This window comes from Macrosteles quadrilineatus, unplaced genomic scaffold (assembly GCF_028750875.1).
Source record: "Macrosteles quadrilineatus isolate MER2022 unplaced genomic scaffold, UCM_ALF_1.0 Scaffold_5__1_contigs__length_97177068, whole genome shotgun sequence".
NCBI lineage: Eukaryota > Metazoa > Arthropoda > Insecta > Hemiptera > Cicadellidae > Macrosteles > Macrosteles quadrilineatus.
Genome location: NW_026542598.1, coordinates 26626913 through 26640142, shown reverse-complemented (window position 1 = coordinate 26640142; position 13230 = coordinate 26626913).

Genomic DNA, 13230 nt, shown 5'->3' with positions numbered 1-13230 from the left:
AATTATTGTTTTTTTCCTTATAGACACATTTTTATAAAATTGGGTAAATTTATTTGTTTCTTATCATACTATTATTATTTTATATACTATATTACCCTCCCTGTAGCAGCAAACCTAGGCACCAGTTAAACCTAATGTTATCTAAATAGGTTTGTGAAAATAAAATCAAGCAAATGGCAATTCGCTTAGTCTGCAGGTTTGCTGAGGTGGGGGTATTTTTATTCATACTTTCATTTATTTTCTATTAATAGCAAATAAACTGGCATACTCTCTAAATCAATACGGTGTTTGCTTCAAACAACTATATTGTGGAAATATTGAAAAAAACCACAATTTTTATCGGTCTTTGGGAAGTTTATTTATTTTGATGGTCTGTATTTTGACCATTTTTTACGCTACATACTTGCTGTTGGGCTTAAACTGTCACAAATTTATTCTTCTTTAATGTAATAATATAAAATTTTCGGTAAAATGAGCGGTTCGCTAGATTGAGTGAAAAACAATAGGAATTGCCATATTTTTGATATTTCGATAACAAGTGGCGCGCCCCGCGGCGAGCGGCAGCATCTCGAGGTGGATAACTTGGATTTTATGTTATGTGCCCAATACTAACAACATATCCAAAAATCAGAACTACCCGACCTTTTGCACAGCAACCCCATATTTTCTGACAGATTTACTGGACTACATTGAATTCACGATCGAAGTATTTTTGAAACACCTATTAACGCATACATCTTATGTAATCACTTTATGTCATGTAATAGTAATTGGTATTTTTATATGAGATAATAGAATACTTGTGAAATATTAGCTTTTTGACTGTATCGAAATACAATACAGATTCAAATAAGCCCTATTGCAAACGTTCTGCTACAATCTGTATTGTTTGTGCATTGCAATCAGAAAATTTGACTGAAACTGCATAGTAGTATCTGAAAGGAATCAGAAATAGATGCTTAAAACTCTTCTGTATAACGATTTTGCAATACAAAAATTTGTATCGATTCGTACTATCCAACTATCTAAAATTATTGCGGACATATTTCATTACGAATATTAGAAAGTAAAGCTCGTATTTTAAGAATTCAAATTAAAATGTGCAGAAGTATATGGTTTCAAGAAATGCAAAGGAGAATATTTTACCGTAACTGGTAGAGAGAGGATCGCGGCGTTAAGAAAATCATGTTTAATGCAAATTTACTGCAGCCTAACTTGGAATTATTTTTTCTCCCAGGACTAAGGGGTTTAAAGTATAAATAATAGTAATTCCAGTGAGTACTTGCTGCGGCATAATACACAACTTTTGCTCTGTAAAAAACATAGTGATTTAATCTTTATTTTATTCTGATATATTCCCTAATTGTATAATATGATTTCTGTTTGATGGTGGCAGATGCTATGTATTCAAGTGAAATAAATTGAATGACAATTTATTTTTATGATATTATCTGTTGTACTTAATTACAGTAGAAGTTTTGAGAATATAAAAATGAAGGTAAGAAAAAATGGTGTGTAAATAGAGTGCAGTTATTGCAGTAAGTTTGATGGTTGATTTTTCATTGAAAAAAAAAAAAACTTACTTTTGACCAAATTTGTTAATATTTTTTTAAGTCACGTATAAAAAGGGCAACCATTTCCAGTTACATATGCCATTTAAAACAACTTAACCGTATTATTTAAGAGGTAATTATTAACTACGGAGACTTCCTCCTTTAGAATATTTGTGATGATAATATTGATTGCAAAGGGAAAAAACAATATATCAGTGCAGTTTAAAAATCAAACCCCAGAAATTTACGATCTCAAAATCTTTGTTTGAAGAAAAGTTCTTCGTTGCACGTCTGGTTTCTATTTTTGCACACTGCCAATGTGCACCTGCACTACTTACCAAGAAAGGTTGACAAAAGTGAAGAAATGTTGGATCTCTGGTATTGAATACTCCTAAGTCACAGACGGAACTTAATTAAAGTAACATCTCTTGCGAAGTCCTCAAACTGCTTTCATTCAAGGCAACCAACCCAACAAGACTGAAGAAGTTAATTTCATCCAGACTAAATAAAATTAGCTGAAGTATTATTGAATTATAATGATTGCTTTTTATATTGACATTTTAACAGTTTTTATATAACAACACTTAATTAATTAACTAAAGTTTATATTGTTTATAGTTTTTTTTTTTTTTTTTTTTTATATTAGTCTAAACCTTTAAATCCAGGGACATTAAACGTATTCGTTCAACGTACTATTTCTGGGTAGGCCTAGAGGGGTGGCATTTTACAATACTTTAAGACATTAAGGATTTTGTTTCACTGACAAGTGGTGAAGTTTTCAATTAGAACAATAAATTGTAAGAAATGTAATTGTTTATTTAGAAAACACATTATTTATTTATTTACTACCACTTAGATAAAATAAGCTGTTGATTCGGTTAGACTAATTTGAGTTCTGGTCGAGGGAACCAAAGTTTTGAACTCTACCAATTGACTAATTGGCTCCTTACGAATACTTAAATTAATTAAAAATACAGGTTTAAATTCAAACGTCTTATACTTATAAAACTTTACTCATTAAACATTGATTTTGCAAAAAAAAAAAAAAAATGCTACATACTACAAAAAGTGCACTTTATAATGGTACTTTTCGCATTCCTTATTGTATTTGGCCAAGTAATAAAAAACATTGATATCGATAGACAGTTAGTTGAGTAATAATTTACTGCTTACAATTCAATCATTCCAACTTTGAAGTAGAGTATAACATCGATAGCAAGTCTTACACGTTTATCAAAGAGGACTTGTTACCAAGGTAGACTTATTATTTAATTTTGCAATGAGATGTATTGGGGCATTACATAATCTCAATAATTTTTCTTTTAAGGTGACTTGCTATTGATGTGGTTATTGAGGTTATATTGAACTAATTTAGCGTATTGCACGTTTTCCGTCATGCCTTAGCTTGCATGTCTTGGGTGAGAGGTTTAAAAAAAGGTGAAAGAAAATAATGAAAAACAATGGATCCTTAATTGAATTTCACTCTCTGAATATTAGTGAGTAATTTAAAAATAAAATCACCACATCAGTTGGTACGACTTTCTCGAGGCTACAAAGGCTCTCGACGCGCTGTGGATGACTGGAGTCAAATTCACCTGATGAAAGCGTTGACACCCTTGAGAGTCCTCCACTTTACCAAGAGCAGGTTTAATTAGAAAGGCTGAATATCACATTCTCCCTTTCATTCTTGATACTGAGAAACAGATACTGTTCACAAGACTGTACTGCTTGATGTCACAAAACCGCAGCAAACCTGCAGACTATGAGAGAAGTTTCATTTACCAGGTTGGTTTTTTTACTAAAATACTCTTTTACAATTTTCAGATTTATTTTATATTTAAATAAAATAAATGTTTATATATATATGCCTACTTAATTAAGTATATTTTTATTTAAATGGTGTTAGCGTAGTATGAAATAAACTTTTTTTTCTAAATTTGACCAAAATATATCCTTAATCCAGCAAACTACAACAATTTATTTATTCTCCTTAAGAAAATTATTAAATTAGCTGTTTTTATTTTCTTTATACCTAACCAATAACATACAATTCAACAGACGAATTTGTTTGCTGAAGCGCTATTTTTTTTTGCAAAGAAAATTGGAAATTTTACGTTATGGGGGTCTAAAATGGGAAAAAGCAAATTTTCACCCCATAATACCCCGTTCCCATAGTTCGAGCATGCTGGTTCGCGAACTCGTTCGAATAAATGAATGTACTTTTACACGTTTGTACCAATTTTCATTAAATTCGAATGCAACTTAGTCGAGTTATCGAGTTAACGGACACACACACACACACACACACACACACACATTATAAGGTTATGTATAATATGAAAGTTTATATATGAATTTGAACGAAGGGTGTTTTGCCCCTAAGGACATGACATCACAACGGAAACGGAAATCGGTCCGGGGTCTAGGTCTGGCTATGAGACCTACGGGTATGGTAAATTCACTAGCTTATGGAAATAACCTATCTTATGGGATATACATATCCCCTTTGCGTATGGGAAATTCACTAAATATATATTGGAATCAATTGTATGATGACCCTATTGGGTCTGATGATAATTGGAGTGTCCACTTACTATCTTTTTTGTATATTTACCGTATTGTGAGTAACAGTATAAGCGTAAATATATGTTTTAAGTGTTTATAAGACGTTTCTTTGATTTACTTTCCGTTAATGTAATAACACGTACAATGCTGATCAAGAAGTTATTCATTAATAATTATTGAACTAAAATTATATTCATTCCAAAACACTTTGTATTGGTTTACAATAGGAGTCTAAATAGTAATAACTATTGAGGCACTTGATAGCACAAAGAGGTCATTAAGGCCAGTAAAATTAAAAATAAACTGACTAATCTTAAAATAAATATCATTCACGAATATAATTGCGCGTGTAAGATTATATACATAAAATAAATTATTCATGGATATGCAAAGTTGTTTTATCTGCAAATATGTCACAAATATTCTATGAATATATGTAGAATATCCATATACCTCCTTTACAAAACTGATACCTTATGGTGGAAAATGGAGTCAAATCAGAACAACAGATGTCAAGGGGTTGAAGGGCCATTTGTCAAAGTGTGGCGCACTGCGACTAGCATCTTCGTCATGAGAACTCATGATGTCTTATATTGTCTGATAAAAGTGTAATTTTATACCTGGTTTAAGCGGTACTTGGCAATTATTTTACAATATTAAGTGCTAACGGGGTTTCTAAGCTAATGGATTTGTCATTTAGAGACAGGGATTTCCCAAAACAGGAGAAGTTTTTGTCGTCTGGGAGGTATTCTTTTATAAATGTGGTGGATCCTTAGCTTAATTGGACTTATAAACGTCTTAGAGATTGTTGAACACTTTATGATTACCAAAAATGGCAATTTGCATGTTTGAGGAGCGAGCTGGTCTAGTAGAGCGCGGGCCTTCGTTTCCTAAGGTGCCGGGTTCAAATCATACTAAACCAACAATGGATTTTATCCAAGTGATAATACCACCCCTAGGTCTAGCGTGAAGTAATATGAAAAACTATCCCGGGCTCGTGCCTCGCATTCTAAGACAACAAAATTAACATTTTGATGTGTCATTTACAGTCAAAGTTTGCGTTAATAAATTAACCTGCCTCTTCTTCGATTGACGATGAAATTAAAATTTGAAAAGCTTGACATTTTATATTACACTTCTCTTCACAATACAATAGTTCAGAACACAAAGACAACAACACACAAAAAATCATATTATAAAATATTAGCATGTATGAAATGTCCGTCACATTTACATACTGAGGTATATAACAGTTGGGGTAGAACTGACGTAAACGTGATAATTATTAATTTGATTTGTTTATACATATCACCTTAAATCTGGTGAGTATAAGTATTTTTAGTCTAAAGAGTGAGATTTTAAACTAAAATAGGCCAATCACCATATTTTCCATGCTCAGATCTTAATTTGTACATAAAATCTGAAACAAAAGGTTTAACAGTGATACAAATATGTCAACATTATGGTGTAAGATAAAATCAATAATAATCACAACAATAACAATCTCTTCTAAATAATACTCATCATACAAAAGAACAATAATACTCAAATAAACGGTATCAGCATTCTGACACATACTTTCTCCCATAAGATTGTCAACAACCTTTCTCATGAGTAAGCGGTGAGAGTAAACATACGGAAATGGGATTTGTACAATTTTCTTCAGAATTTAAAGGACTATCACATTCTAAACTTTTATCAAAATCGTTCTAGAAATTTTGGGAAAATACGATTTTCCGTTATTTTATGGGGATTTTTATGGGAAAATAACATAATTTACCATAACTTTTGAACCGTAATTTTTACAGAAATGGGATTTGTATCATTTTGTTTATAATATAAAGGACTATAACATACTAAATTTTTATCAAAATCGTTCGGGCCATTTTTGAGAAAATCCTATTTTTCCAGTTTTTTATGGGTTTTTATGGGAAAATCCCCATAAAAAAATCTAAATTTCAAAAAAATGAAAAAAACGCCTGGAGATACCACGGATTAGAACCAACATACCAAATTTCATTGAAATCGGACCACAGGTGTAGTCCCTAGCTCTGTACACATCCAGACACACAGACACACACACACACACGCAGACATCACTTCAAAAACCACTTTTTGGGGTCCAGGGGGACCCAAAACGAATATATTCACTCAAAACTCAAACTCGAAAATTTTGACGAAAACAATACTTTCTCCATATACTATGGTATAGGGGGAGAAAGTAAAAAGAGTATTATGTCCACAGTAGTATATAAAAATCAGGAATTGTGTTAGCAACTGAAAATCAAAGTAGGATTCTAATCACTGATAAGATTTGAATATACAAACCAACGGACGATCAAATCCACTTAACCATATATTTAAAGAAAATAATTAATTAAAACCGACCTTTAAGAAAAACTCAAAGGAAATTTAAAATCTAAAGACTGGATTGATCACAAGCTTGACATAGGTAGTCTCAGATAGAGGGCTAATTAAGGCGATGTCCTGGATAAGTCCTTCCATTGCTTTCATCTGTGGTCTTTGGCTGCAGCCACAGGTTGTAAAATATCAATACTTCTGAGGAGATGGTTGAAGAAGAGTTTCAAAGATTATTAATTAACCTTTCCTCTTAGTTACCCAACAAATTCATAATCTTACAAAATTAAATTTAAAAAATATGTAATAATATGGAATACCTATTGCTTGATAGATTTCCTTTACGAATGATTGAATATAAGCTCTTTCAGTAATCCTTATGATTGGTAATTTACTGTTTTCCTGTTTTAAATTGAATCGTTTTTATTTGACAATAAGCTATTTAATATAATGTAAAACATTTTAGCACGCAGTATTAGGATGCATGTGAAAAAGGACAGTAAGCACTAAGGTCATTTAAGTTAGTACAGGAGCTATAAAGTTTCTACTTAAAGAGGGAAAAATAGTTGCACGATCGAAAATTGTAATACCTTTGGCATTGAGTTGTCCCCTTTAATAAAATGGTACATAGTGTTTTTATCACACACTCTATGAATTTCACATTTGTTCTCGTTGTGTAAAACTATCTTGTCCTGTGTGATCAACTTCCTAACTACATTTCACATCGATTTAGAACTGAAACAAAGTAGTAACGTGGTTTAGCAATTATAATTAATTTCATCCCCACAATATTTAAAACCTTTTATTTTACTATTTTAGATACTAACTTTTAAATTACCACTTGAACGATGCAAATTCATTTATGGAGTAAAATTCTCTGAGATGAAATTTTGATTAGAAATACTTTTGTTTTGTAAAAAATATTTATAACTTAAAATACTGTACCTTAGAATTAAAAAATACATATTATCTTGGCTTTATATTATAGTATTTCCTAAATCAAAAATCCCGAATTTTATTTTGTATCAGCATTTTAACGACTCCAGTTGTTAAAGCGTTACATCGGATCCAGGTTTTATGAAAACACATAACTCAGCGGACAAACCAATTTGTCTTTTCGCAATATACGGCCAATATCGACATTTCATTGTTTACATGCCAGCTCTGCAGAAGTATATACGTTGGCTGGAATATGATACGAAACATTTATGTCTTTACACATTAGTTAATTCGTATGTTTCAAAGTGTTTAAGCCATTTAAGCCAATTGATACCACCTAAAACGTCCAGGATTGTTATTCACATTACTTCAGGCTAGGTGGAGAGGTTGTGGCATTGTCACTTAGATAAAAGCCATGGGCTATTGGCATGATTTGAACCCGGCACCTCAAGGACCGAAGTCCCACGATCTACCAGTAGACCAGCTCACACCCCTATGTTAAACCAATAAGTGAAGCGTAGGTATAGGATGAGTGTGCCATGTATACCACAACATAGTCTAAATTCTAATAGCTTCTTTACAGACAAAAACTAAGCTAATAAGATTTTCAGCCAGGATAATACATTAAAAGCACCATAGTGGGAGAAAAATAGCCAAGAAGTTTAAATATGTGTTTAACATAAAAAGACAATAATTATTTAATAGGCATCAGAGTATTTTTAATTACAAAACACTAACTTAAACTTACATCAAGTTGAAAAAGATAGATGAAAAAGAATGATTCCATAGTATCATAGATGAAACATATGTGTTGGTTAGTCTATGATAGTATAAAACCGCTATGAGAAATACAAATATCTATCATTTCATTTTTCATGCTACGTACATGTCTAATAATTCCTATTCAAGGTGATGTTTTTTTTTTACTTAAATCTCACCTAAAAACTAGATATATCCACGCAAGTACTGTAGTTTCAATACAAAGGCTCTCTTAGATACGTTAAAATAGCATTCATACAATTGGTGTAATGTTATAATATAACACTAATATAACTAGGACATTAAAATGCAAAAATAAACTTGTAGCAAAACTGTTGTTCTTGACTTTGCTTCTAACACGAAAGCCGGACTCAAGCAGATCCAAACACTACTTATGTAAAACCACTAAACACACAGTATCGGACCCAAAGCTGTTTGTGTTTTTTCTAAGAAAATAATCTTGGATTTAGCGAACTGAAGAGGACTAAACAAGGGTTTGGGATTTTAAAAACACACTTTAGTGCTAATCCTTATTTTTCATTCGAAGCTCCAATCTACATAAGCCATTTTAAACTTTTGATAACAATATTTACGTATGATAGATACAATTAATTGTATGGATAAAATACTCACTTTTAATTATCAAAGCAATTTTTAATTTGTTTCAAGAAAATATATATTCCCAAAAGTTGTTATTTAAACTACGTATATTTATATTAATTATGTATGTAAGTTTATCAACGAAATAATCTAGTAGGTATTTACAACTTTCTTTAGATGAGGTGTAGTGTTTAAATTTTCTTAGATTGCTTCAAACATATATAGAAAACTAGCTGTACCCGCGGGCCTTGCCCCGCTTAACTTCATAAGTATTCGCATGGCTCAATCACGTCCTGGTTGAAGTTCATTCGCTACTCTCACTCACCTTCAGGTTGGAAATCGTTCGCTGCGCTCTCTTGTTTTCAGGTTAGCTCGTTCGCTACGCTTACTCGCCTCCAGGTTCATGTTCGTTCGCTACGCTCACTCACCTTTTGGTTGCAAATTAGCTGTTGTCATAAATTTAAAAAAAGTCATCCCTTTTATTGTTTATAATATTTTGATAAAGGTTTTAATGTTTTTAATATTTAACATTGAAGAATTTAAACGTTGTTGAGTGCACAGGTGTGCTGCGATTGGGGTTTATGAATTTGGACTTATTCAAAAGTAAAATAGTTTTCTGTGCTGCACTCTGTAGAAACACTGTAGCACTATTTCAAATCATGACTAATGCTAATACAGAATGTTGTGATTATTAACCTACAAAACAATTGGTGAAAGTAAACATATGCTTTTAAATTATATTTATTTGTAAACATTGTAGATCAAAAAGTCTGACATTGGCCCACTTAAAACCCTCTGGGGCAGAGCCCTTTTGACGGATCTGCACCAAACTTCACTCGAACCATCCTAGAAAGATGCTTAATAAAGCCTGAAAGTTTCATTACAATCTGTCTAGCGGTTTCGGAGTCCATAACGTATATACACACACACATATATATATATATATATATATATATATACATACATAGTTCCTCTTTTATAGATATAGATGAATATAAATGGTAATCTGTGTAAAACGTAAAGTTTTGTTTAAGTTCAACTCGGAGTCGTTTCTATTAATAGATGATTTCAAAAATCGCCCTAATAACTGTCAATAGAAAAAATAAACGGGAAATCTGTACAATTTTGTGCATAATGAAATGTTTAGACTCATTTATTTATCAATTATCTTTATCTGAGTTTGATTATTCAAATAACAATAAACCAATTAAATCTATTTAAACAATTTTGCATTTTTTATCGGCAGCGCCTGACCTAGATACATTAAAAGTGCATATACTATTTTTTTAATGCATTAACAGTCTTTTCGAATGCTAAGTGTGCTGTACATTGACTAAGGTCTGGTCGCATTGATCACATACGATCTAGTGTTATCCATCGCACAGTTTACAACATAGGCCTAAATAATGCATAATATTGTGTAAAGATGTAGAGGATGCATTTTCTCCTAGGACACTAGGCTTTATTCCAAGCATTTTCCACATTACTTCAGACTAGACCAAGGGGTTGCGGTGTTATCACATAGATTAAATCTATCCGTGTTTTAAACCCGGGATCTCTGTGGCCGAAGTCCCTCGCTCTACCACTAGACAAGCTCCTCTCTCCAGTTTAGAGGATACATAAAGTTCATTTAGGATTTCAGTGCAAAATCATCCTTTAAAGTCGTCTAAAGCTACTTTATAGCCACGTATCAAGTTTACTTTGTACATCTGAGAAATGCCTACTACATTTCCACAAGTTATTTTGAAATAATAGTTCCCATTGAGTAAATTCCAAACTAGTCCATATTTGATCTGCAACAGCTTGTTTACAAAGCTGTGAATATAAAGGATATTATGATAAATGCAACACAGCCCAAGTGGACGAGAAGAGTGACATTGTAATATCGCGCATTCCCACAACCCTCCTGCATACCTTACCTAGCAGACCGTGCCCGAGGCATTTGATGCTCAAATGTACATCCTGGTTTGAAATCTCGGTGGTTTTCAGCCTACAATTTAGACAAAACATAAATATTGTACTGCTATCAGGCGAAAAAAACACATAGCATTGAAAACTAGCTGTACGTTGCGACATTGTGATTTACTTTATGAAGTCTAGGAAATAAAAAATATTTCACGGATTGTTTATGGGGAAGAATCTCATACTATTGATTTTGGAATGTCTGCAGTGACTCCAAAAATAATATTTTCACCCATTAAATATGTAGTTCGTTATAATCAAGCAGTTATCAAATATTTAAATATTGAGAAAGGCCTAATTTTCTTTAGAACTTTGGAAATTGATACAAAAAGTGTTCAACAGCCTATTGTGTAATCAGCCTATGGTGGCGTTAATACAGTGTCTATTTTGTCTTGACAGATCACTCATACTAGTCCCTTTTTCGCTTTTTTATTCTGTTAAAGAAGTGTCCTTCGTAATATTAATTTAACGGGGGAGCTAGCTGATCTAGTGTTATAACGCAGGACTTCCGTCACTGAAGTCCTGGGTTCAAATCATGCCAAATCACCGATGGATAGTATCCAAAGTGCCAAAGTGACAATGTCCCCTGTGTCTAGCCTGAAGAAATGTGAAAAATAATCCCGGGAAAGAGCTTAGTGTCCTTGGAAAAAAATCTGTCAACATCTAACCACTAATTTACAAAATATTTTAATAAATTTTAGTTTGCATTTACTCTACATTTAAGTACGATTTTGCCTGTATTATCAAGGTAGATTTGGTGGGGTTTTCTTGGATTATTTTTTTAAAGAGTAACTAAGAACGAAGAGTAGTAAAGTTAAGAGAAAGGTTCACAGGATGGAGGAGTTCGGGACTCAGTTGACCGGAAAATTGAATGGTTTACTTATATCTCAGCGTTACAGACAGCGGCTCAATGGTTCCGTTTCGGAGATTTTCGAACTAAGGGCAAAGTGTGGATCGTCTTCACTTAATAATTTATAATTACTCTCTGAATCTATACGATGTTTTCCTACCGTTTTGCCGGATTAATATTACGTATGTATTATAGTATTATAAATTTATTGACAAATATTTGTTTAATTGTTGTAATTAATATTTTTATCAATTTTTCATTACTACTCAACGAATATGTACTAAATTTTCTTCAACGTTTTAATGAAGTTAAATTCAAGTTTAACCAATTAACTTATACAAAACAATCCTCATTGCGGAATATATTTTTACCAAAATTTCATAAGCTGCTTAAAAGAGACAGAGCATATGTAAAAAGAATGGCAGACTATTTCGTGTATGAAATTCCACTGTAAGCAGTGATGTATTATGTTATTTGCAGGAAGATGGTTGGCTCTCTGAATTTTCCTGAGATTGTTTATGGAGAATCTACCCCTTTCTGCCTTCATTTGTTTAGTTAAATACAAAACTATAACATAAAGCTCTTAGGAGGCAAAATAAAAGACAAGTAGAAAAACATAACTTTATTTTTTAGTAAATCATTTCTGGTAGCTTTCTGGCTTGTATTCAATAACGAGGAATTTCGTAAACGTTAAGAAATTTATATATTTTAACGTCTCATAAGGTATTAAATCCTACCTGTATATCCACCCAATTAATATAAATATGGAATTAGTAATAAATACGTTAAGCAAACAGAACTGTATATACAAATGTTGCTATTCAAACAATGGAGCTCTCGATATTGGCTGTATATTGTAAAAAGACAAACAGTGTGACTAGGGTGATACATGTTTCCATTGCAGCAGTATCTCCGATGTTTTGTTGCGATGTTTATCATTTATCTTTATATCTATTGGAATGGACTCTATATTTAACACATAACACTGAAATACACAAATAAAACCTATATCTGAAATTGTTTTTACAGATAATCAGAATGGAGTGGATCTTTGTATTGACACAGTTAATGTTAAAAGAAGTATATGTACGTTTACGATTCCACAATCCTTTCAGTTTGCTAAAAACAGTATATTATATATTATTTATTGGTTATTGTTTGTTATTGTGCGATATTTATGAATGCTTTGAATGTTTAACATTTTGTATTTGCCATCTAAAAGCAAAATTCTCTTTATGCGATGAATCAAGAATAAAACGTGGAATTAATTGTCTGGGTAGCCGGGTGCTTCTTAGTGCTTGCCTTCAGAGCTGAAGGTCGCTGGTTCGATTCCAGACAAAAGTTTTGTAAGACCCAGATGCCACGTGGCTATGGGGGCTATGAATTAATTATGCTATCTAATAAAAAGGTCGACGTTAGAAAGTAACAAGACCAGGGTTTGGACCGTTCCTTACCACAGCTGATATGAAATGCTACTGGCGTAGATAGCCAAACATCCAATATACAAAATCATTTAAATTATTTTGACACACACATTATTTGGTAATAATTTAAACTAATTACATTACAGCATTAATTTATTTACTCCAATAAACATTTTAACCTATCTATTCTAAAATATTTATAAAGCACAGCTTTTTGGAA